The following is a 27,823-nucleotide window of genomic DNA, read 5'->3' as shown; positions in this document are numbered from 1 at the left end:
ATAAAGAACAGATGTCAGGCTCTAACTTTTTTGACATTGATGAGTTAAATGATAGACAGACAAATAAAGCCAACATGAAAAGAAGAATGGGACAGAAAGTATAAACAAAGATAAAACAGAAAGAGCAGAATTAAATGAGCTCATCAACAGGAGACAGAAAGAAGAAAAACGAAAGAGAAACATGAATCAGATCAATTAAATCATCAAAAAAGGGAAAAAGCGAAACAGGTCCGAAGCAAACTGGCACTAGGAAAGCAACAAATTATGTCACTGAGAGATAAAAACGGTGAAGTCATTAAATACAGAGATAAGATGGTGAAGAGAGTTGAAGAATTTTACAAAGAACTGTACACATCAATGACAATAGTACCAATAGCTAACTTTTCTCTTGACACAAGTGAAATACCTGAAGTAACACCAGATGAAGTAAATATTTCTCTTAAAAGTATGAAAAGAGGGAAGGCCCCAGGAGAAGATGGAAAAGTAGCAGACTTACTGTTGGATGCTGGAGTAGAAGTATAAAACAGGCTTGCCCACTTATTTACTCACTGTATAAAGAAAAGAAAACTCCCCAAACATAGTGTAATGCAACAGTTATTTTGCTTTACAAGAAAGGCGCCTCGAAAAAGCTTAGTAAAATCAACCCATTAGTTTACTATCAGTTATTTTCAAACTCCTTACTAAAGTCTTTACGAACAGAATAACAACAAATTTGGACGAATACCAACCTCGTGAGCAAGCTGGATGCCGAAGTGAGTATTCGACTACTGATCGTCTACACACAATGAATCAGCAAACTGAGAAAACTTCAGTATATAATAAAAGGAAAGCATTCTGGAGCCGAATGCTAATCGCCCGTCAGAATATGCTGTTGGCCAAGTCCAAGATTTAGGCCATATCTTGACACCCTAAAGGTTTAATGTTGATAGTTCAAGCCGTTCATGAGATATAATGGTGCTAAAGGCGGGCGATTAAACTTAGTTGACCTTTAGCAGCCATTTTGGTGACCTTGACCTTGACCCCGACTGCCCATTTTCGAACTCGGCCAACATTTTGGACATATCTTGATACCCTGAAGGTTTCATATTGATAGCTCAAGCCGTTCATGAGATATAATAGGAAAACACACACACACACACACACACACACACACACACACACACACACACACACACACACACACACACACACACACACACACACAGAGGCAAAAACATTATTGCTCCGCCTTCTAAAGGGGGGCGATAATAAACTACTGTGCTTAGGTTTGCTGATTACGAAAATGCTCTCGACTCAGTGGAGCACAATCATAGCAATTATAAATTCATTGCCGGAACAGGAAGTAAATGAGAGCATTGTAAAACTGCTCGAAAACATATGTAAAGAGGGAACTACTACAGCAATGAAGAAATTCTTGAAGGAGATGAGGAATACAATTACATGGGGCAAATACTAAAACTGAGGAAAGGCTATGATAGCAAAATAAAAAGACGCATTACAGTTGGATAGAAAGCTTTTGGTAAACATGGAAACATCATGAAAAGTAGCTTGCCAGTAGGTATGAAACGAAAAATATACAACGAATGTATAATCTTAGCTATGACGTACGGTTGTGAGACATGGAAACTGACAAAAATCGAAGCAAAACTAATAAATTCGTTCTCAAAGAGCAATGGAAAGATTAATGTTGGGAATGTCTTTAAGAGACAGGAAAAGATCAACTTGCGTGAGGGAGCAGAATAAAGTCGAAGACATTACAGAAGTTATAAAAGGACATAAATAGAGGAGGACAGGTCATGTAGCAAGAATAAGGGATAACTAATAGAGTAAGAGGCTGACTGACTGAAAACCAGGAGATTGTAAGTGTAACAGGAAAGGCCACACAGGAGGCGAAGAGACAAGACAGAGAAGTTTACAGGCAAAACGTGGCAGAGATTGACTCAGTCAGTGAATTCGTGGAGAAGGTTGGAGGAGGCCTCTGTTCACCAGTGGTCTTGCAATGCCTGATTATATATATATATATATATATATATATATATTTCCCCACATTAACATCATAACATATTTATTCATATGCATACATGCCAACTAAAATAAATGTATAATTACAAACACATACATGTACAAGTGTACAGTACATTCACATACACATATATACATTCATGTATACACATTACCCTGCATACCTACGAAATGCATACATACATATATGCATACGTGCCGTACATACATACATTCATACATACATACATACATACATACGTATACATGCCTATAATAAGCATACATTCATACAAAAATACGCATACACGCATATAAATACATACAGACACGCTACATACACAACACTGCATCCCCCTTCTCTCTCACACGCACATGGGCAGACACATAGAAACTAATTAGCTATTATACGTAGGTGTGTGTGTGTGTGTGTGTGTGTGTGTGTGTGTGTGTGTGTGTGTGTGTGTGTGTGTGTGTGTGTGTGTGTGATTTTTGTACACGTGTGCGTTTTGTAATACATCCTGGTCGTCCTTGTGTGCGTGGAACGATGTGTACGTACGCTGAAATGTCGTATGTATACTTGGATGTACAGTATACTTTGTGTGCGTTGATATGTACGGTATTTCGTGTAGGTGGAAATGTGGTGGTGAAGAGGGGCGCCTTCACTCGTTGGCACTATTATGACAGGAAGTTGGAGCTGCTCGGCTGCACAAATATCCCTCAGTCCCCTCCGAGCCTGTGAAAGGACGATAGCGGACTGTGGAAAGAGGACAGCTGCAGCCTGCAGTACACGGAGTCCACGCTTAGAGGAGCCTGGGCCTGCAGCTATTCTACTCCTAAAACTAAACAAGGGAGTTTATCTCGTGTAAGAGAGAATATATATCGCATACGCGATGGCATATCTCGTGTGGTAGAAAATATTTTGTGGTCGTGAGAATATATCTGGTTTATGTTAGAATACATTTCCTGTACGTGAAGATATATCTCGTGTATGTTAGAATATATTTTCCGTATGTGTGAATATATCTCGTGTACATGAGAATATATCTTGTGTACGTGGGAATACATCTCGTGATCGCGGGAATATCTTGTGCAGGTGTACGAGTATGTATAAACTGTGTACGTTGAACTACATTCATACACATGGAAATATCTCACGTACGTTAAATGAAATACTAGTGTGTGTGTAAGTGCATGTTGGACGCCTGTGTGCGTGTCTGTCAATGTAGCCTACGTGCAAACTACCTCATGTGTGTTCAAGTGTGTTTATAGTTCAGTTACTCTTCTAGGAGCTGCCTAGCATGGCAGTTCAGTTACTCTTCTAAGAGCTGCCTAGCATGGGCCAACTGGCCTACTGCAGTTACTCTCTCTTCTTATGTTCTTGTGTGTGCGTGTGTGTGTGTGTGTGTGTGTGTGTGTGTGTGTGTGTGTGTGTGTGTGTGTGTGTGTGTGTGTGTGTTTATCCTCATATCCTCGTTTGTGCGTGTGTGTGTGTGTGTGTGTGTGTGTGTGTGTGTGTGTGTGTGTGTGTGTGTGTGTGTGTGTGTGTGTGTGTGTGTGTGTGTGTGTGTGTGCGTGTGTAAGTATATCTTCATGTATGTTCCTATGCGTGTGCAAGTGTATCCTCATGTGCGTTCGTGTGTATGTCCATGGTATGTTCTAGTACAGTAAACACAAGTTACTGTCGTTGTGTGCTTTTCTTTCTCTGCTCTATTCTTTGAAACACACTACAAACTTTCCAAACAGTGCATTACGTTAGGGTGTTCAGTGTTTGTTATCGTGCCACCCTGTCACCTCAAAGTCCCACCCTCACTGTGATGACGCCTTTACTCCTCTTGTTCTTGCTGCCACCAGACCATTTTATTCATCTTAGCAGAACGCCCTGGCAGTGAACGGGTTAGTGATGGATGTATCTAACTCCTCCAGTTTTGGGAAGCCTCAGCCTAAAAAATCTCGTCTGGCAGTAGAATTAATGAAATTGTTTAAAATCTGTGACATGATGATTAATGGGGTTAACTTTTTCAGCCTGGGAATGTATTTTTATGCTTCATTCTTGCACACAACAGGAAATTTTACCTGGTTAAAGAGATATTCCTACCTGGAAGAGTTAAATACAGTCTTCATTAACCCCTTCACCGCCAGAACGTTCTCCTAAGCTGAATATTCTTAAGCTGAGAGAATTGCATGGAGCCACAGTTGCTCAGTGGCGGCGTATTGGTCTCCCGATCTGCTGTATTCTGTGTCCGGGGTTGGAAGATGAGGAGTGGTGGACTTTCAGGGTTGGTCGTGGCAGCATGTTTGTATATATATCTCCTCCCTATCGGTTAATACCTATAACATACAGAAACTCTAACGCAAATAACCATAGCCAGTGCAACATTTCTACTTCTAAGTGCTCTATTCCCACAACGGCCACCCCTTCCCAGTACGTACTGAGACAGTATGGGATTGCGGCAGGGTTAATCTGATTACCAAACCTCTTTCTAGAAGGTACAATATTGCAATGGATCACATGCCGACTGATACAGCGGTGAGAAAAACAAACTTATGCAACGAGTTACGTAAAGCACAAGAGAATCTTATAGTGTAATATGCAAAGGAAATCGCTAAGGAAGAGGTGCTAAGAAGTTCCTGTGCCACCTAGGATACGGTCCATAGTGTCACCAAACCTCTGAGTCTCCATACTTCTTTCGCTAAGAGTACGTATACCTGAAATTATACAGAGAAATATCCCACGGGTGCAGTTATATGGATACTTCTTCTAGGGACTGTGCTTACTCTTTGAAATGGATGGAGAAATATGGCTCGTCCAATTTCAGCGGGGTGTAAATATTTCTTCTGTCGGCTCTACGTACGAGTATCTGCAGAAACTACACGCTCAGGTCGATATCCGTAGGGGTATAAATATTTTCCTTCGTCGACTGTCCAAACGACTCCCGGTGACTATGTTCTGAGGCTGTGACGGCCCCTGAGTGTTGAGTTGGAAGCACGAGAAAAAGTACTTTCATATTGGAAGATACAGAGACACATCTCTTAAATTAGTTCATTGACTGCACGAATACGGAAATATCGCTAAAGTTCAAACTCATCTAACCTAGGAGTTTTAATGTTTATTTTCTGGGATGTAGCGTACGATCATACCGAAATAAACATTATCGAACGAGAGAGTCTGGTCACTTCCTTTATGGGCAGCACTAATATGTACAAACCTCGCTCAGGTCCAGGTCCATTGAACCTAGGGGTCTCCGTCGTTCCTTTACGGTGTGTACGTATGCAGGCGACGTGTGTGTGTGAGTGGCGTGTGTGCATACCGAGTGTGTGTGCACCGTGGGAAGGGATGGGGAGTGGCAGCGGAGGGCAAGTCAGGGCAAGGCGGGGCTGGGAAAGGCTGGCAAGGACATCAGGACTGGTAAGGACATAAGGACTGGTAAGGACATAAGGACATTAGGACTGATAAGGACATAAGGACATTAGGACTGGTGGGTAGATAAGGCCTTGTAAGGAACTGTTAAGGACATAAGGACTGGTGAGGACATAAGAACTGTTAAGGACATAAGGACTGGTGAGGACATAAGGAATGGTGAGGACATACGGACTGGTGAGGACATAAGGACTGGTAAGAACATAAGGACTGGTGAGAACATAAGGACTGGTGAGGACATAAGGACATAAGGACTGGTGAGGACATAAGGACTGGTGAGGACATAAGGACTGGTAAGGACATAAGGACTGGTAAGGACATAAGGACATAAGGACTGGTGAGGACATAAGGACTGTTAAGGACATAAGGACTGGTAAGGACATAAGGACATAAGGACTGGTGAGGACATAAGGACATAAGGACTGGTGAGGACATAAGGACTGTTAAGGACATAAGGACTGGTAAGGACATAAGGACATAAGGACTGGTGAGGACATAAGGACTGGTAAGGACATAAGGACTGGTGAGGACAGAAGAACTGTTAAGGACATAAGGACTGGTGAGGACATAAGAACTGTTAAGGACATAAGGACTGGTGAGGACATAAGAACTGTTAAGGACATAAGGACTGGTAAGGACATAAGGACTGGTGAGGACATAAGGACTGTTAAGGACATAAGGACTGGTGAGGACATAAGAACTATTAAGGACATAAGGACTGGTGAGGACATAAGGACTGGTGAGGACATAAGAACTGTTAAGGACATAAGGACTGGTGAGGACATAAGAACTGTTAAGGACATAAGGACTGGTGAGGACATAAGAACTGTTAAGGACATAAGGACTGGTGAGGACATAAGAACTGTTAAGGACATAAGGACTGTTAAGGACATAAGGACTGGTGAGGACATAAGGACATAAGGACTGGTGAGGACATAAGGACATAAAGACTGGTGAGGACATAAGGACTGTTAAGGACATAAGGACTGGTGAGGACATAAGGACATAAGGACTGGTGAGGACATAAGAACTGTTAAGGACATAAGGACTGGTGAGGACATAAGGACATAAGGACTGGTAAGGACATAAGGACATAAGGACTGGTAAGGACATAAGGACATAAGGACTGGTAAGGACATAAGGACATAAGGACTGGTAAGGACATAAGAACTGGTAAGGACATAAGGACATAAGAACTGGTAAGGACATAAGAACTGGTAAGGACATAAGGACTGGTAAGGACATAAGAACTGGTAAGGACATAAGGACATAAGAACTGGTAAGGACATAAGGACTGGTAAGGACATAAGGACATAAGGACTGGTAAGGACATAAGAACTGGTAAGGACATAAGGACATAAGGACTGGTAAGGACATAAGGACATAAGGACTGGTAAGGACATAAGGACTGGTAAGGACATAAGAACTGGTAAGGACATAAGGACTGGTAAGGACATAAGGACATAAGGACTGGTAAGGACATAAGGACATAAGGACTGGTAAGGACATAAGGACATAAGGACTGGTAAGGACATAAGGACTGGTAAGGACATAAGGACTGGTAAGGACATAAGGACATAAGAACTGGTAAGGACATAAGGACATAAGGACATAAGGACTGGTAAGGACATAAGGACATAAGGACTGGTAAGGACATAAGGACTGGTAAGGACATAAAGACTGGTAAGGACATAAAGACTGGTAAGGACATAAGGACATAAGGACTGGTAAGGACATAAGGACATAAGAACTAGTAAGGACAGAAGGACTGGTAAGGACATAAGGACTGGTAAGGACATAAGGACTGGTAAGGACATAAGAACTGGTAAGGACATAAGGACATTAGGACTGATAAGGACTGATAAGGGCAGAGCCGGGCAGGACAAGGCAATGCAGGACAGGACAAGACAGGGCAAGGCAGGGTAGAGTAGGGCAGGGCAGGGCAGGGCAAGATAGGGCAGGACGGTGTAGGGCAGGACAGGACAAGATAGGGCAGGACGGTGTAGGGCAGGACAGGACAGAATAAGGTAGGGCAAGGCAGGGCAGGGTATGGCAGATCAGAGCTGGGCAGGGCAGGACGAGCAGACAGGGCAAGATTGGGCTGGGTAGGGCAAGGTTGGGTAGGGTTGCGAAGGGAACTGTTAGGTAGGATTGGGTAGGACATGGTTGGGCAGAGGAAGGCAGAGCAAGGGAGGGCAGAACCGGGCAGGGCAGAACAGGGCAGGGTTGGGCTGGGTAAGGCAGGTTTGAGTAGGGTTGGGTAGGGCAGGGAAAGGCAGAGCACGGCAGGGCAAGCAGGGCAGGTCAGAGAGGGCAGGGAAGGATAGGGAAGGGTACAGCTAAGCAGGGTAGGGCAGAGCATGCAGCGGAGAGTTGGGCTGGGTAGGGCAGGGGTGAATAGGGTTGGGTAGGGTTCGATTGGGCAGGGCAGGGCAGGGCAGGGCAGGCCATGGTTTGGCAGGACAGGACAGGGCTGGCTAGGGCAGGATAGGACAGGGCTGAGTAGTGCAGGGCAGGGCAGGGAGGGCAGGCAGGGCAAAGCAGGGCAGGGCTGATGTGGGTAGAGCAAGACACAAGCAAGGCAGAGCAGGGAAGGACAGGGCAGGGCACGGTTGAACAGGGCAGGGCAAGGACAGGACTCAGGGCAGGGTTGGACTGGGCAGGGCTGGGATGGGCAGGGCAGGGCTGGGTTGGGCAGGGCAGGACAAGATAAGACCCTAAGTGCTTTCCCAGACGCACTGTGCTTGCTGGGGATCAGGGCCGTATTTATCAAGAGTCCTGACCAGTTTGCAGTATAAACAAGTACTCACAGCTGTTCAATATTGGCAAAAATGGTTTAATTACTCGATTTTTCTTGGTCCAGTATTCCCTCTAGTTTGGTTAGGAGAGGCATACCGTGGCTGTAGGAATGAAAACAAAATTATAAACAAACATTCCTAGAGACGACTAAAGTTCAAGAACGACTGTAAATATGGCACCTGGACTTGTCTCACCCTCGGGACACATTCTGAAAATGTAATTGCTGAGATTTGCATAATTAAATTCAATACTCAGGAACAAAAAATGACATTGAAAAGTAAACTGATAAACTTAAGATGAACTCCCTGTCGCTGCTAAGATTTGATTTTGCAGGAGTACGTGGGAATAATCAGCATTTTCTTTCCCTTGTTCTTCCTCCAAAAACAAGTCATAGTTACGACAGGGTATTGATCGTAGGTGTGCTTACTAATTCTGGCCTTCACGTAGCTTAGATGTGGTTTTCAGAGAGACAAGGACATGGGCGACCACCATCCTGCCATACCTCATTCTTCCTGTAAAACAAGTCTCTACTATGAAGGGAAAATTCAAACCTTTTAATGATATGCAACTTAGGAAAGATCCCTTGTGATGGATTGATGACGGCTCTATATCTAACTCCTCCAGTTCAAAAGATTTCCTTAACTGAATGAAATCGTTGTGTGTGTGTGTGTGTGTGTGTGTGTGTGTGTGTGTGTGTGTGTGTGTGTGTGTGTGTGTGTGTGTGTGTGTGTGTGTGTGTGTGTGTGTGTGTGTGTGTGTGTGTGTGTGTGTGTGAGTCTGCGTGCGTGCATGCGTGCGTGTATGTATGTATGTATATGTATGTATACAGATGGATAGATAGATATACATATATAGATAGACAGACAGATGCAATTTCACACAGAGAAAAAAATCAGGTATTTTAACCCCTTGACCTGCCACTCCTCTTTGCCCACTAACGTCACATAGTTTTATTCAGCTGATTCCAACCATCACCACTGAAGCTGTTATGGTTATTGACGCTAGATTTTTTCCAGTTTAGAGAGAAATGCCTAGACGTACACTTGTATGTGTGTAAGTATGCATTTCATAGGTAGGCTTGCACACACATGGCACCGGGAAGCAGCTCTATCTACACTATAAAGCCGTGTTTTGCGGTCCTGAGACGCAAGTGACCCGCAGTGCTGAGAAATAGCACTTTTGGTCCCTGGGGAAATGACTCGCCTCCACGCAGTTCTACCAGCACGGGTGTGGGTGTGGAAGGCTCCTGGGGTACAGAATGTTTAGAATAATGTGGAAATTGCAATGGAATGGTTGTCACTGTGAGCGATACTCGTAGATCCTGTACATGTCGTCGAGGGAAACTTGAAAAAATAGGAACATGTAAAATCACATGAGAGGATACATTACAGTACCCTTTTAAATGTCTACTTCTGGATGGAATCAACTGGTAAACGCAGACGCTACCAACCTGACACCCGAGGCTCTGATACACACCCTAAACAACAAAACAAAATTGTCGAAAACAGTGCATATACGCGATTATGAAAGACCTCTTTCAACACTGATCAAAACAGTGTATATATAAATGTACATAATTGTATTACTTAGAAGATTACAAAAAGCATCTCAAAATACAAAAGAAAATCGTCTAGAACTGCGGATATATGCAATGCTTAGATCAGAAAGACACTTCAGGTCATGAAACAAAATGGGCGAGAGATGTACATACTGTGCAGTATATGTTATACTTTGAAAGTGTAAAAAGACATATCATGTCACACACACCACAAAGCCAGTCAGGAGACAGGACGTGTGTGCTGGGCAATCCCCAGGTCCTGTCCTCCCCACTTACTGTTTATTAATCAGCCCAAACACCACTGACCGGGCTAATGTATGGCCCGGCCTGCACTATATGTGCAGGGAATCTTTCAACAACAACAACAACAACATATCATGTCACAAAACAAAATAGTGGAGAGATGCGCATACTGAATATATTAAAAATTATTTATTGATCATAATTTCCCTTTCTTCCTGACATCTACATTAAATTGCTTGTGGGCAGCCAGAAAGAAATCCCCGGCGTGGGTATAGCAGTGAAAAATTAAGTAACATGACGTATTTAGTGTTAGAAATTGTGATTTAGTTAAGAAGACTTGAGAAGGTCTTAACCGGTCAAAGATAAACAGCGCGTCTTGTGTGTTTAAGATCACAGATATATTCTTACACACACACACACACACACACACACACACACACACACACTCACACATACATACACACACACGTCACTCAGCCAAATACACATACAGACACACATACATGCATACATGCATTCATACATACACACATATATACATACATGCAAACACATATACACACATAGAAACATACACACATACATACATACATGCATAAGACATATACGCACATACATACATACATACACACATAAATACATACATACACACATACATACATAGACATACATACACATTAACAAACAAACACACACACACACACACACACACACACACACACACACACTCCTAGGCCGTGACAGTATAAACAAGAAGCGGTGCCGGGCACAGCAAACCCGACCCCCGCAGTCATTTTAGTGCTGACGTATAAACACAACAGGATATCTACTCAAGATGTCATATATCAAATTTGGAGCAAATCGGGTGAAAATTGACGATTTTATGCCCATTTGACATTTTAGGCCCGACCCACCTGACATTGACCCCACTACTGCTAACTGGGGGGTGATCCCCCTGATGTAATGAGGCATGCTGTGGGATGCAGATTTGAAAGACGCACATTTAGGTTTTGGTTTCATGTCGATGTGACGAATTTGAAAGGAGTTATGGCAAAACACGATTTTTATATTTTACATTTGGGGAAGCTACAGCCTGGGCCTTGGCCCAATTTGGCCCCCAATAAAATCAGATGATCAAAAGGTCATACCCCATCACACCTCTAATTTTAGTCAAAACAGCACCAGTGGTTTTCGCGTAATGTTAACAGACAGACAGACAGACAAACACCGCGGTGAAAATAATACTTGTCCCCGAGCCCCGCCTGGGAGGGGACGGGTAACAAACGTCTTCGTGTTATCATACCGTCACCACACACACACACACACACACACACACACACACACACACACACACACACACACACACACACACACACACACACACACACACACACACACACACACACACACACACACACACACACACACACACACAGGCGATATTATTCAACAAAAGATAAAAGACAAGGGATATCTGTATACCTACGTGTATCCCTGCAGGCATGGATTTTGGGAGACCTTGAGGAGCGTCAGCCTCCTCACCTACTTTTGGCAGACCAGTGATTATTTACAATAAAGGGCAATGTTATTTACCAAATTATATGCAGTAAATACTCTACACTTATTGTTATAGTAGAATTATTTCAGAGAAAACAGGAATTTGGCAATAAATTTTGAGGAATCTGATGATGAGCTGGCACGAATTCAAACTTGTGGCAATTCAGCAGGGAATCACGCCCCCTTTTCCCAATTGTTGGATCCAGGCATGTCTTGTATCTATTCATATATATATCTGTACAGTTGCCTGCATACGTTCCGTTCCTGTTCGTGACCTTCGGTAACTGGTACCCCTATATTAATTTGGCTAGGTAAATGTAAGTTAGTTAAAAGTAACTGATTACCTAACGAAACATACCGGCATGGCACGGACTATAGCAAACTTTATTCAAATTAATACAATATTAGTTATTTAGGACCAGGAGGAGCAACGGAAATTTTGCAGGAAACTGTACATCCAAGAGTTCATCCATTGTTTCCTCTATAAAAATATCTGCACGTGACCTTGCTGACCTAACTTCAGCCTTTAATGCCAAGTAAACAATAATACTGTACCTCGTTCTGTCCCTCCACACGCCAGACATGCTTTCATCTCATCTCATATCTGTTGTAATTATTCAGTCCCAAACAATTTTCCTTCATACCCTCTTCCTCCTCATGCTGACTCTGCTGCATCACTTCATTCCATCCCCCTCTACCCTCCAGCACTGTGCTGTTTCATCTTAACCTGGTTCAGATTCAGTCCTTAATTCCAACCCAAGCCACCCTCTGTCATGTAACGCTTCATCATATCCCATACCTACTGCAGCCCTTCATTATATCCTAATCATACTACTACGACGACGACGACGACGACGAGTATTATTATTATTATTTTTATTATTATTATTATTATTATTATTATTATTATTATTACTGTTATTATTATTATTATCATTATTATTATTATTATTGTTATTATTATTATTATTATTATTATTATTATTATTATAACTATTATTATTATTATCCTTTATGTATGCAACAGGTCAGCTCTGGGACTGTCTTCCTCTATCAGTATTTCCTGCTGTCTATGACCTCCAGTCTTTCAAACGCAATGTGTCCAGGCACTTCGGAATGAACAGATCTTGAATTTGGCTCTCTGTTATCTTGCTTTTGTTTTTTTCTTGGAGGGAACAATCATACGGGCTTGTGGCCTTTGGTACCTTCTTCCATGTAAAAAAAAAAAAAAAAAAAAAAAAAAAAAAAGCACGGCTGAGCAACGTGCGTTTTCTTTGGAGAGCAAAAGAATGCATGAACAAGACAAGGATAGGAGTTATGGCTTACGGAATCCCGCATCTACAGAAGCCCTTCCTCTGACTCCTCTGACTCCAGGAACAAAAGTGACGACCACACCAGCGCCAAAGAAGACCCGACGCGACTAGATGATGTAAACAGGAACAGGCATAGTAAACCTTCCAACTTCCTGCTGTCCAGCGTGGCGGTAGTGCTCTCTGGTCTGAGCCTTGTCTGGCACCCAACCAAACAAACCCTGGGACGGTCAGACTGCTTGGGTGGTAGCTCAATTCTGTTCTCTGCTTCATCTCACAGAGTTTCTTTCTCTTGGAAGCCAGCACATCTCATTTCGGCATATCTGAGTGCCAGCACATCTCAGAGCATCCACTGCCGTTCACCAGCTGCCGTCATCCCTCCTGCTGTGTTCCAAAGCCTGAAGTCGTCATTGGCGCTGAGTCCAGCTCCCTCCTGCGACAATGAAAATTCCACTCAAAGAACCCCACCTGAAGTCTCATGACATCCAACATTATCCCACAGACATTATCTCTCCACACACTGACAAACAATCCCACTGTGCATTTACAAGCTCTTCACCCCCTCTCAACCCGGCCAACCATACTAGTGTACACCACACTCAGCCCAAGTTCCTCCCCCCCAAGCCCTCCCACCCCAGCCTAGGCTCAAGCACAAGGTGCTTTTTATAAAAATCTTGATAATGGGCTCACCAGTTCATAAACAGTGGCATGTGATTCATACTCTTGCTTACATTATTCACTCTTCTAATTGCCATATATCGTCATGAAGCACGATATCCCGCACCAGTGCTCCGTAACAAGAACAATAGTTAGGTTATGTGATCCACCCACTATCAATTTTTGCAGCGCTCCGTCAGAAGTTGCATCCTTACAGGTAACCTGAAGGATTATCGTGTCATTTCGTCATCCAGCATGACTGAGCAGTGTGCATCGGTTCCAACGTTTCACTTAAGGGAGAAACAGGTTATCAAACTTAGAACTACGGGTAAGACTCACAAACCAAACGCCACACCCTCAACTAACACATTGGCAATATCGTGCTGGGAATCGAACCCGGGACTCTCAGATGAGAGCCAGACATTTATCCTTTGTACCACGACCAGATAAAAGTTGTCTTACTTTGTCACATACCTGTAGCCATGGTACCCTCTCCCTTCACTGTGGATATGAAAGGGAAAGGACAACTCCCTGGTCGTGGTACAAGGGAAAATTACCTGGCTCTTATCTGAAAGTCCCGGGTTCAGTTCCCGGCACAGCATTGGCAATATCATGGTTGAATTACCATGTGTTAATACAGGTTTCTCTCGTCATACAGCTGGCCAGATGTGCTTTGGGTATGATTAAAAACTTCTACTTGCATAAGTGTCAGGGGGTTGTCTTCACTTTCAGGCCCACAGTGGAGGACGGGGGTACCTTGGTTACAGTTACTGTACGTGTATGTGATTTGGTGAGACAACTTTTACCTGCTAATGGTACAGTGGAGAGCTGCCTGGCTCTCACCTGAGACTCCTCGGTAGAATTTCCTACAGAGTATTGGCAATTTGTTAGTTGATATTCCTATGTTAATACAAGGTTTTTCATGACAGCTCTCAGTGGATGACTCCGATGTCACAGAGGCCCCCCAAAAGTTCGTCGCTCAAAACTTCAAGCGAGGGTCATGCTGCGAACATTTTTTGGCATGGAAGGATTTTACACATAGAGTTTCACTCTAATATACTACTGCTGAAACAACTTTCTTCCTGAAAGTTTTGAAATGTTTGTGTGAAGTAGTGAGATGCAAACGACACAAGAAATGGAATGGTGGGTGGCTGTTTCACCTCGCCGTGCCCAGCCACATAGTGGCTGTTGACCAGCAGCTTTGGTCCTAAAACTGAAGCTTGTGATGACAGAAGATTGTTTTGACACAACTGAATGCATCCAGTCTGAAACGACGAACGTCCTGTGGATCATCAAGAAAGAAGAGTTATGACGATACTCCATCTGTGGCAGGAACGTAGAAGGAAGTTTGAAGATACAGGAGGGGAGTACTTTGAGGATAGCTGAAGTAATTGTTTGGTATTCAATAAAAGTGGGATTCTCAATCATTATCAGAACGTGCTTATCACACTTCGTACCTACCTTACCGAGTTACACCATCAAATGAAGCACATTAGCCTATGTAAATTATCCATGTGCTGTATTGCGCTGGCATCTTGTTTAATTATCTAGTACGTACAAGGGAAGCTACATTTCAGATAACCTCCTGCATAATTCCCTGTTACCACACAACAGACTTTGTCCTCACATTCCTGTGTGTGATGTTTACAACTATATAAATTAATCTATCTGTATGTATCTCCAGTGTCTCTTAAACCCGCAGATTACCCTAAACCACGAACAACATCAGCAGCAACAACAATAACAACATTTATTATTTTATTATTATTATCATTATTATTATTATTATTATTATCAGCATCCACTCACTCGATGTAGTGCTGCTCTTGGGTGTCTGCCCATTCCTGTCCATCCTTCTTTCCTTCCATCCTCTTGTGTCTTTCTTTCCTTCATTCTTTCCTAGTCTTTCTGCCAATGGGTGACTTTAGACTCCCTCTTCTGTCTTTCTTTCCTTCATTCTTTCCTATTCCTTCTGCCTATGGGTGACTCTACACTGAGTGACAAGGCAAATGGTTTCCTGTGCACCAGGAAACCATTTACTACGCTGGGTGGCAACCATATAACCAAATTTTGGCGCTTGGTGTTTTAGTGGGTAATTACTGCGCTCCAGTCGGATTGAGCCAGTGAAGGTTTATATCCAAGGGGTGGTTGGGGTTTATTGCTCACGTAATGCCACTCAGGGATGAGTGAGGCTGGTCTCTCTCATCTTAAATGTCAGGACCAACTTGCCTAGCCCCAGACTCCTACGCTCCTCATTGGGCAACGTAGGATTGGATGATGGATGGATGAATTATTATTATTATTATTATTATTATTATTATTATTATTATTACTACTACTACTACTACTACTACTACTACTACTACTACTACTACTATTATTATTATTATTATTATTATTATTATTATTATTATTATTATTACTACTACTACTACTACTACTACTACTATTATTATTATTATTATTATTATTATTATTATTATTATTATTACTACTACTACTACTGCTACTACTACTACTACTACTACTGCTACTACTACTACTACTACTACTACTACTACTACTACTACTACTACTACTACTACTACTACTTCTACTACTACTACTACTACTACTACTACTACTATTATTATTATTACTACTACTACTACTACTACTACTACTACTACTTCTACTACTACTATTACTATCATTATTATTATTATTATTATTATTATTATTATTATTGTTATTATTATTACTATTATTATTGTTGTTATTATATTTTATTATTATTATTATATATATATAAATCTCTCTCTCTCTTAAATGAAAATGTAGGAAAAAACAATAACACCCTAAACGCTGACAACAACCAAAACCTCAGCCATCATCATAATAGTGAGGAAATAAATAAATAAATAAATAAATAAGTATATAAATAAGCACTTACAATACTGAATAAACAAACATCTAAACATCCCTGCAAGTAAGTCCCAAGAACAATCACCCCCACATACCTGAGCAAATGGCCAGGTGTGTGTGTGTGTGTGTGTGTGTGTGTGTGTGTGTGTGTGTGTGTGTGTGTGTGTGTGTGTGTGTGTGTGTGTGTGTGTGTGTGTGTGCAGGTGGGACAGGTGACACTCTTGCCGTCCAGGTGTGCGGGCAGGTGGGGTGGGGACTGGGTGGTGCAGCAGACGGCATCAAGAACGAGACCAGCCACAGTAATAGACCTGAGCCCGTATTTATCAACTTCCCTAACCTTAACCCTTCAGTCTATGTTGTGTTTGACCATTCTGCCAACGCCACCAGGCAAGAGGACGTTATTAAACATAGGAAGTATGTTTGGTAGTAATGGGGTTTATCAAGGCGGTATCTAATCCCTTCAGTTCGAAAATTGTCTCTAAAACTGAGTAAGCCATTCTGGTGTTAGCAAGAGATACGATAATGCGTCATGGGATGGAAGGGGTTTCGGTGTATTTACGACTGCTTGTGGTTACGCGTGTCTTCATTCTTGCCGTAACCAGACACTTCATAGTCCGATCAGGCAGAGCATAAAGTGACAAGATACGCCAAACAAAACGCTCAGTGATAATGGCTAACTGTTATAGACACTTGTTTAGCATTGAAACTGATATGATCTTGCATAAATATGATCCCTGCTCACTTTTGCCTCCAGTTATAGGCTTTGTTTTTAGTAGGGTTGAATTATTACGAGCGAGCGACTGTGTTTACTCTCAGTTGTCTGGAAATCAAAGGCCGGGCCCGACGCGGTCCGACCCGGCAAAGCAGAATTTAAACTCTACTCCTGCATGAAGAAGAGTTGAAATTCTTTATGCATGTGATACAGTCAATAGATTTTGTTATTAACTAAAAATTCACCCATACAGGAACCCCTTGGAATCTCTAGTTTCCCAAGTGAGTGTTCGGCTCAAATCGGTGAACGCCTCAATTACGAAATCAAATTTAAAAAGATTTTCCTTCGTAACAGTGTGCTTTTTGGCATAAGCTCTACTATATCAGAGGGAAATTATTATAACATGGAGCTCACTCGCTCGTCATGCGCTCACAAAACTTACTTTACTGGTTAAGACTGTCCCTCTTTGTCTTTTTGTTTGTTTGTGCGGTTATCTCTGTACAAATTGGCCTGTCTGTCTGTCTGTTTGTACTATTATCTTTCTACAAGTCTGTCTGTCCATTCGTCTGCCCGTCTGTCAGTCTGTAGGGTTATCACTGTAAATCTGTTCTTGTCTGCCTGTCTGTCTATAAGTCTGTTTGTTTGTCTGTATGTATGTCCCTCTGTCTGTAAGTCTCTCTCTGTCTCTCTACGTCCGTCTGTCTGTATGTCAGTCCCTTTCTTTCTGACTGTACATCTCTCTGTGTCCCTCATTGTCTGTCCATACGTCCGTCTGTCTAAAGTCTGTCTGTCTCTCTGTCTGTACGCTTCTCCGTCACTAAGTCCGAGTTCGTATGTCCATGTGTCTGTCTGTCTACGTTTGCTTCGAAGTGTCTTTCTCTGTTACTGTTTCTGTGTGTGTGTGTTTGTCTGTAAATCTGGCGGCCGTCTATCTGTTTGTAAGTTTGTCTGGACGTCTATTCTCTCTCTCTCTCTCTCTCTCTCTCTCTCTCTCTCTCTCTCTCTCTCTCTCTCTCTCTCTCTCTCTCTGTAGTTACGTGTTCTAGAGTATCTGTCTGTCTGTAGTGTGTGTGTGTGTGTGTGTGTGTGTGTGTGTGTGTGTGTGTGTGTAGTTAAGTGTTCTAGACTGTCTGTTTGTCTGTGGTGTGTGTGTGTGTGTGTGTGTGTGTGTGTGTGTGTGTGTGTGTGTGTGTGTGTGTGTGTGTGTGTGTGTGTGTAGTTGCGTGTTCTAGAGAGTCTGTTTGTCTGTAGTGTGTGTGTGTGTGTGTGTGTGTGTGTGTGTGTGTGTGTGTGTGTGTGTGTGTGTGTGTGTGTGTGTGTGTGTGTGCTCGTGTTAACAAAATCGCACAAAAAAAGAAATGTAACATCCGAAACCAGCTTGGTGAAAGAGTTGAGGATCAGCCAAGAGCTTGACATTTCATTTTTAGGGAGAATGGGTAAGGGGTGGAGGTCACACTGCTAGGCTAAAGTTTCACCTGGCAGGGTAAACGTAAGCAGTTTTTATTCACTTAACACCAGACTGAGTGGAGGGGTTGAAGGTAAGGCAAGAACGACGGGATTTGATTTTGGTAAGTCAGTCAAAGGTCAAGGCCACGGGTAAGGACAAATTTTGAAACTAGTGTCTGTTTGAACAACGTAACGAAGACAGTTTTGATCCTGTTTGGGCCAGATTTGATGGCAGGGGCTGAGGGCCTGGTTTTGTGAACAATAAATCAAAGGTTAAGATCACATGGTATGACCAACATAAACATTTTGTATCCAATTCAGACCAAGCCTTGTGGAAAGCTGCAGGGTGAGGCAAGGACAGAGATTCAGTGTTAATAATACTCAGGCAAATGTCAAGGTCACAGGGAAAGATCAGATGTCAAGGTCACAGGGTTAATTGTTCATTTTTTGATTCGATCTGAACCAAACTTAGTGGAACTGCTAAGGTTCGAGCAAGAATGAAGTATTTCTATTTTGTGAGTAATCGGTCGAAGATCAATGTCACAGGGCTGCCGCGAGTATGCAACTGTCTCAGTGCGCCTTCTTGTTACTTTACACTTCTTACCGGCTCTAAAGGGCTCATATCCATAAACTGTTACGTACCACATCATACAATCATATTACCTAATTTTGTGTTATTTATTAATGATCTGTCTTTCTTCACAAGTAAAATTATATAATTAACCAAATTTGTGGTTACTAAGCTAAATGTAATATATATATATATATATATATATATATATATATATATATATATATATATATATATATATATATATATGTATATATATATATATATATATATATATATATATATATATATATATATATATATATATATATATATATATATATGTAATAAGTTTGTTATGTGAAGTCACAAGTATTCGCACAACTAACCACGCAAGATTCATGTAACCATTCACACGCTACATAAAATGTAAGAAAACAAATATTTTTATGGAACTGTTTCCTGTTCCGTCATGGTGTGGTGAAAAATCTGTAACAAAAACATAAATTGGAAAAAAAATGTGAAGCAAAAAAAATTCTAATGTGTCTGATTTCACAAGTGTCTATAGCAGTAGTCTGTAGGGCCAGTTCACATATGACAGTGTATGTATGTGTGCGATGGGATATTAAACAAATTGAAATTCATGAAGATCTGTGCATACAATGTAAGAAGGTTCACAGAAGATTACAAACTTGTTAACTTAATAACTGACCTGGAAAACATTAGTTGGGGTATTGTTGGTTTGAATGAGACCCACAGAATAGAAGAAAAGGTGATTCGGCTCGAAGACACTGGTCACCAATTTTACTTCAGAGGAAGACAAAATGAAAGAGTTAGTGGTGTAGGATTTCTAATTAACAGAAATCTTGCAGACAACATTGCTAAATTCAGCAGTGTGTCTGACAGAGCAGCATTGGTTGTTATTAGACAGTGCAAAAAATATACCCTGAAAGTAATACAAGTATATGCACCAACTTCTCAGAGCTCAGATGAAGAAATAGAAACACTCAATGACGACATCTCCCAGGTAATGGAAGAAGAAAACACCACATATACTATACTCGTGGGAGACTTCAAATCAAAAGTTGGGAAATCAAAAAATGGAGAAGCATGTATGGGAAAATTTGTAGTGGGAGAAATGAATGAAAGAGGAGAAATGGCGGTAAATTTTGCTGAAATGTATAACATGAGAATAATGAACACATTCTGTCACAAAAGAACAGGGAGAAAGTGGACCTGGAGAAGCCCAAATGGAGAAACAATGAATGAAATCGACTTCATTATAGCAGACAAGAATAACACGATCACAAATGTCACAGTTATCAACAACGTAAATAGAGGGAGTGACCGCAGAATGGTGGGTTGCACAGCTAAATTCAGTTTCAGAAGTGAAAGAAAGAAGATGATTAAAGATAAAAAATATATATGCCCACTAAAAGTAAACGAAAACAAAGTAGTCTTTCAGTTGGAAATAAGGAACAGATTTCAGGCTCTAAGTAAAGCTGAATGTGACACTGATGTGCTGAATGACAGACTAACAAAGTGCTAAGAGAATCAGCGCAAGCAGCAGGAAAACCTAATACAACCAGACAAGAAGCATTCAGAAGAGACACTCGAGCTTATGGAAAAAAGAAAGGAAATGTAAGTAAAAACAAAGAAAGATGAAACGGAACGAGGGGAATTAAATAAGCTTATCAACAAGAAACAAAGAGAAGAAAAGAGAAAGAGAAACATGGATCAGATCAAAGAAACCATCAAAACTGGAAAAAGTTTGAAACAGGTCCGAAGTAAAATGGCACTAGGAAAGCAAAAAATTACATCACTGAAAGACAAAGACGGTGAAGTCACTGAAAGCAGAGATAAGATGGTGAAGAGAGTTGAAGAATTTTACAAAGAACTGTGTGCATCAAAGACAATAGTACCAATAGCTAATTTTTCAGTCGACAGAAGCGAAATACCTGAGGTAACACCAGATGAAGTAAATATTTGTCCTAAAAAATAGGAAAAGAGGGAAGGCTCCGGGATGAGATGGAATAGTAGCAGAGTAACTGTTGGATGCCGGAGCAGAAATACAAAACAGGATTGCTCACTTATTTATTCGATGTATAAAAAAGAAGAAAATTCCCAAAACATGGTGTAATGCAGTAGTTATTTTACTTTGCAAAAAAGGTGACTCAAAAGATCTTAGTAATTATCGACCCATTAGCTTATTACCAGTCATTTACAAACTCTTCACTAAAGTCTTTACGAACAGAATAACAACAAAGTTGGAGGAAAACTATGCTCGTGAACAGGCAGGATTTCGAAGCGGGTGTTCGACTACTGATCATCTACACACAATGAATCAGCTAATTGAGAAAACTGCAGAATATAACAAAACACTGTACCGTACTTCGGTTTTGTTGATTATGAAAATGCTTTTGACTCAGTGGAGCACATACCCTAGCAATTATAAATTCATTGAGAGAACAGGGAGTGAATGAGAACATTGTAAAACTGCTCGAAAACATATATAAAGGGGGAACCGCTGTAATGTTAAATTACATAAGGACTCGGAAAAAATTAATATTTAGAAGGGCGTGCGTCAGGGAGATACAATTTCACCAAAATTATTTACAGCATGCCTAGAAAGTATTTTCAGAAAGTTTAACTGGGAAAACAAACAAGAGAAAATAGAAGGAGAAAAGCTAAACATTTAAGATTTGCAGATGATATAGTCTTAATCTCAGAAACAACAGAGACATTGCAAGATATGTTAAATGACCTGAACAGAGAGTGTCTCAAAGTAGAGGTAAAGATGAACCAGAGTAAAACTAAAGTAATGTTTAATTCATAAACACCAAAGAGCGTCATCAGAATAAGAGAAGAAATTCTTGAAGATGTCAAGGAGAACAAGTACTGGGGCAAATACTAAAATTAATGAAAGACCATTATAGCGCAATAGAAAGACATATTACAATTGGATGGAAAGCTGTCGGTAATGACAGGGACATTTTTAAAAGTAGCATGCCAGTTTGTATGAAACGAAAAGTATATAATGAATGTATAGTTCCAACTATGACGTATGGTTGTGAGACTTGGAAACTGACAGAATCATTGGAAAATAAATTAATCCGTTCTCAGAGAGCAATGGAAGGGTCAATGTTGGGAATATCTTTAAGAGACAGGAAAAGATCAACTTGGGTGAGAGAGCAGACTAAAGTCAAAGATCTTATAGAAGTTATAAAAGAACAGGAATGGAGGTGGGCAGACCATGTAGCAAAAATAAGGGATAACAGATGGAGCAAGAGGCTGACTGACTGGATACCAAGAGATTGTAAGAGTAGCAGAAAAAGGCCAGACAGAAAGTGGAGAAATGAGATAGAGAAATTTGTAGGGAAAACGTGGCAAAGATTGGCTCAGTCAGTGAATTCGTGGAGAAGGTTGGGGGAGGCCTTTGTTCGGCAGTGGACGTGTAATGGCTGATGATATATATATATATATATATATATATATATATATATATATATATATATATATATATATATATATATATATATATATATATATATATATATATTTACCAGACGGCCTAAGCCACTTGGAATACATATGCTGTATCGTCCCCACTTCGGTCGGGATATGCCGGTCCAGCAGTGGATACTCCAACTGCTGCTACTGCTGATGATATATATAAATAATATTCATGTGCATGGATGTGTTTACGATGTTTCATATATATAGTATATACTATATATATATATATATATATATATATATATATATATATATATATATATATATATTTATATATAGATAGATAGATAGATAGATAGATAGATACTGTATATCTATATCTATATCTATAGATCTATCTATCTATCTATCTATATATCTATATATATATATATATATATATATATATATATATATATATATATATATATATATATATATATATATGTAAGCAACTGTGTGTGTGTGTGTGTGTGTGTGTGTGTGTGTGTGTGTGTGTGTGTGTGTGTGTGTGTATGTGTGTGTGTGTGTGTGTGTGTACTCAGAGATGGTGAGTCAGAGTACAAAGGCTAATAAATCTCTGGGCGGCAGCAACATGAAATTTAAAACTTCATGGCAGTGGATGCATTAATGGAGACTGGCAATTCAGTGCCGTCAGTCTTCACTAAGCTGAAGGAAATTAGCTGGTACCAATAGTAATGAAAACGGCATTGTATTGTAAGGGTAATCGTAGCTCATTCATGTCTATCTCAGGATTGTTAAACAGACGCATTCTTTGGTAGGAACACTGATAAAATAGACCACACACACACACACACACACACACACACACACACACACACACACACACACACGCGCGCGCGCGCGCGCGCGCGCAGGGCAGAAGCTAGTGTCCGATAACCAAACTGGTGTGTAAGCTGAAGCCTTTTGTTGAACCAGTAGCATTATTGGCTGGTGAAAGTAGAACCGGTGTGTGTGTGTGTGTGTGTGTGTGTGTGTGTGTGTGTGTGTGTGTGTGTGTGTGTGTGTGTGTGTGTGAGAGAGAGTCCTTAATTAGCATATGTGTCTGAGTGTGTTTACCTCAGTGTGTTTTTACATGAGCACCAGTGCGTGAGTGAATGTGTGTGTGTGTGTGTGTGTGTGTGTGTGTGTGTGTGTGTGTGTGTGTGTGTGTGTGTGTGTGTGTGTGTGTGTGTGTGTGTGAGCAGAGTGTTTTTTAGTGCCAAAGTGTCTCTGTGTATCTAAGCGAGAGAGAGAGAGAGAGAGAGAGAGAGAGAGAGAGAGAGAGAGAGAGAGAGAGAGAGAGATTGTGAGGTTGTGTGCATGTTAGATATGACTACTGTCTGTGGGTACAAATTTGGATATGTGTGTGTGTGTGTGTGTGTGTGTGTGTGTGTGTGTGTGTGTGTGTAGGTAGGTATTGTGGTATTTAAACTGCAGAGATCTCGCAGGGAGTTTGTTCGGTAGTAAGGAAGCGGTCAGTCATATATCTGCTATTCATGCTACACGGTATATTCACTGACATGGTGAACTGTGTATCCTTGTACTGCTCCTGTGTACACCCCAACAATTAAACACTTACACAAGTATATTCATATACACACGACAAACAATATTTTAACGCTCTAGCAGGGAACTGAACCCGGGACTCCTAGACAGGATCCAAACACTGATATCCCTACGCCATGGCGTGATAAAAGTTGAAACCCCCGTTTTCCATGAAGAAATAGGTAAATTCCTTATGGGAGGATATGTCTCACCGAAATCCATATGATGACATTTCAGGGTCATCTGGATATTTTCTTAACCCAACGCAACTTGGCAAGTGATTCAGCACTGTTAATCTATCACAGCTAATACACCCGCCTTCCTGTAGGTTGAAGAAACACTCACTACACAGGAGGGATACAAATGTCTGTGCCTGGCTCGTATCTAAAGTCCAGGGTTCGATTCCCGGCCAGAGCGTTAATATATTTCCACATGTACACACACACACACACACACACACATACACACAGATGGGAGAAAGTGAGAGCTACAATGAGAGACGGTTTAAGAACACTCATAACGAAGTATACATTGTACAAACCCCCCCCCTCCCTCTCTCTCTCTCTCTCTCTCTCTCTATCTATCTATCTATCTATCTATCTATCTCTCTCTCTCTCTCTGTCTCATCATCATCATCATCCTTGCATCCTCGTCCATGTTCTCTCTCGCCATCATCATCATCGTTGTCTTTTCCTTCATCAACACCGTCCTCTTCCTCACCATCATCTTCCTCATCACCGTCATCGTCTCCGTCACTACCACCATCATCATCGATTTCACTTCATCTCGATCTACCCTGCCACTGTCCCTGCCCCTGTCCCTGTCCTACGCTACCCTGCCACTGCCCCTGCCCCCATCCTACACTACCCTGCCCCTGCCCCTGTCCCTGTCCTAAGCTACCCTGCCCCTGCCCCTGTCCCCATCCTACACTACCCTGCCCCTGCCCCTGTCCCTGTCCTACACTACCCTACCCTTGTCCATGTCCCTGTCCTCCGCTACTCTGGCCTTCAATACTCCGCCCCTGTCCAACACTACCCTGCCCCTGTCCCTGTCCCTGTCCAACACTACCCTGCCCCTGCCCCTGTCCCTGTCCAACACTACCCTGTCCCTGCCCCTGTTCTTCACTACCCTGTCCCTGTCCTTCACTACCCTGTCCCTGCCCCTGTCCCTGTCCTTCACTACCCTGCCCCTGTCCCTGTCACTGTCCTACACTACCCTGTCCCTGTCCCACACTACCCTGTCCCTGTCCCTGTCCCTGTCCTACACTACCCTGTCCCTGTCCCTGTCCCTGTCCCTGTCCTACACTACCCTGTCCCTGTCCCTGTCCTACACTACCCTGTCCCTGTCCCTGTCCTACACTACCCAGTCACTGTTCCTGTCCCACACTACCCTGTCCCTGTCCTACACTACCCTGTCCCTGTCCCTGTCCCTGTCCTACACTACCCTGTCCCTGTCCCTGTCCTACACTACCCTGTCCCTGTCCCTGTCCTACACTACCCTGTCCCTGTCCCTGTCCTACACTACCCTGTCCCTGTCCCTGTCCTACACTACCCAGTCACTGTTCCTGTCCCACACTACCCTGTCCCTGTCCCACACTACCCTGTCCCTGTCCCACACTACCCTGTCCCTGTCCCACACTACCCTGTCCCTGTCCCACACTACCCAGTCCCTGTCCCTGTCCCACACTACCCTGTCCCTGTCCCTGTCCCACACTACCCTGTCCCTGTCCCTGTCCCACACTACCCTGTCCCTGTCCCACACTACCCTGTCCCTGTCCCACACTACCCTGTCCCTGTCTCACACTACCCTGTCCCTGTCCCACACTACCCTGTCCCTGTCCCACACTACCCTGTCCCTGTCCCACACTACCCTGTCCCTGTCCCTGTCCCACACTACCATGTCCCTGTCCCACACTACCCTGGCCCTGTCCCACACTACCCTGTCCCTGTCCCTGTCCCACACTATCCAGTCCCTGTCCCACACCACCCTGTCCCTGTCCCACACTATCCAGTCCCTGTCCCACACTGCCCTGTCCCTGTCCCACACTATCCAGTCCCTGTCCCACACTACCCTGTCCCTGTCCCACACTATCCTGTCCCTGTCCCACACTACCCTTTCCCTGTCCCACACTACCCTGTCCCTGTCCCACACTACCCTGTCCCTGTCCCTGTCCCACACTATCCAGTCCCTGTCCCACACTGCCCTGTCCCTGTCCCACACTATCCAGTCCCTGTCCCACACTACCCTGTCCCTGTCCCACACTATCCTGTCCCTGTCCCACACTACCCTGTCCCTGTCCCACACTACCCTGTCCCTGTCCCACACTACCCTGTCCCTGTCCCACACTATCCAGTCCCTGTCCCACACTATCCAGTCCCTGTCCCACACTACCATGTCCCTGTCCCTGTCCCACACTATCCAGTCCCTGTCCCACACTACCCTGTCCCTGTCCCACACTATCCAGTCCCTGTCCCATACTATCCTGTCCCTGTCCCACACTATCCAGTCCCTGTCCCACACTACCCTGTCCCTGTCCCGCACTATCCAGTCCCTGTCCCACACTACCATGTCCCTGTCCCTGTCCCACACTACCCTGTCCCTGTCCCACACTACCCTGTCCCTGTCCCACACTACCATGTCCCTGTCCCACACTATCCAGTCCCTGTCCCACACTACCCTGTCCCTGTCCCTGTCCCACACTACCCTGTCCCTGTCCTTGTCCCACACTACCCTGTCCCTGTCCCACACTACCCTGTCCCTGTCCCACACTACCCTGTCCCTGTCCCACACTACCCAGTCCCTGTCCCTGTCCCACAGTACCCTGTCACTGTCCCTGTCCCACACTACCCTGTCCCTGTCCCACAATATCCTGTCCCTGTCCCACACTACCCAGTCCCTGTCCCACATTATCCTGTCCCTGTCCCACACTACCCTGTCCCTGTCCCACACTATCCAGTCCCTGTCCCACACTATCCTGTCCCTGTCCCACACTATCCTGTCCCTGTCCCACACTACCCTGTCCCTGTCCCACACTACCCTTTCCCTGTCCCACACTATCCTGTCCCTGTCCCACACTATCCTGTCCCTGTCCCACGCTAACCAGTCCCTGTCCCTGTCCCACACTACCCTGTCCCTGTCCCACACTATCCTGTCCCTGTCCCACGCTAACCAGTCCATGTCCCACACTACCCAGTCCCTGTCCCACATTAAACTGTCCCTGTCTCACCCTACCTTTCCCTGTTCCTGTCAGACAGACAAACAGGCACAATGGTTTATTGACAAAAGTTACGTGGCTGCATACACGTACACTGAGCTCACGTTTACATGTCTTAAAAAAAAAAAAAAAAAAAAAAAAAAAAAAAAGGTCCTAAAAACAAACTAAACTATTATAAAAAGTAAACTCTTAGGTAAGAAAGATGCATATATGGAATGAATAAGATTTGCAGAATGAGTTACAGGTTGATGTGTGTTCAGGTGTGCGGTAAAATATGGGCTGCATGAGTTTCTCAGCCTGGCACCACTTCGGAAACGTTGGAAGTCATATGAATCTCTTTTTTGTCCTGGCACGAACGTGCCGCCTTCGTGGTGGTAGTAGATTACGATGTCGTGGCTCCTCCAATAG

Source organism: Coenobita brevimanus, chromosome 23 (assembly GCF_032717465.1).
Source record: "Coenobita brevimanus isolate Jiangsu-jjx chromosome 23, ASM3271746v2, whole genome shotgun sequence".
Lineage (NCBI taxonomy): Eukaryota > Metazoa > Arthropoda > Malacostraca > Decapoda > Coenobitidae > Coenobita > Coenobita brevimanus.
Note: the sequence above shows the minus strand (reverse complement) of the source record.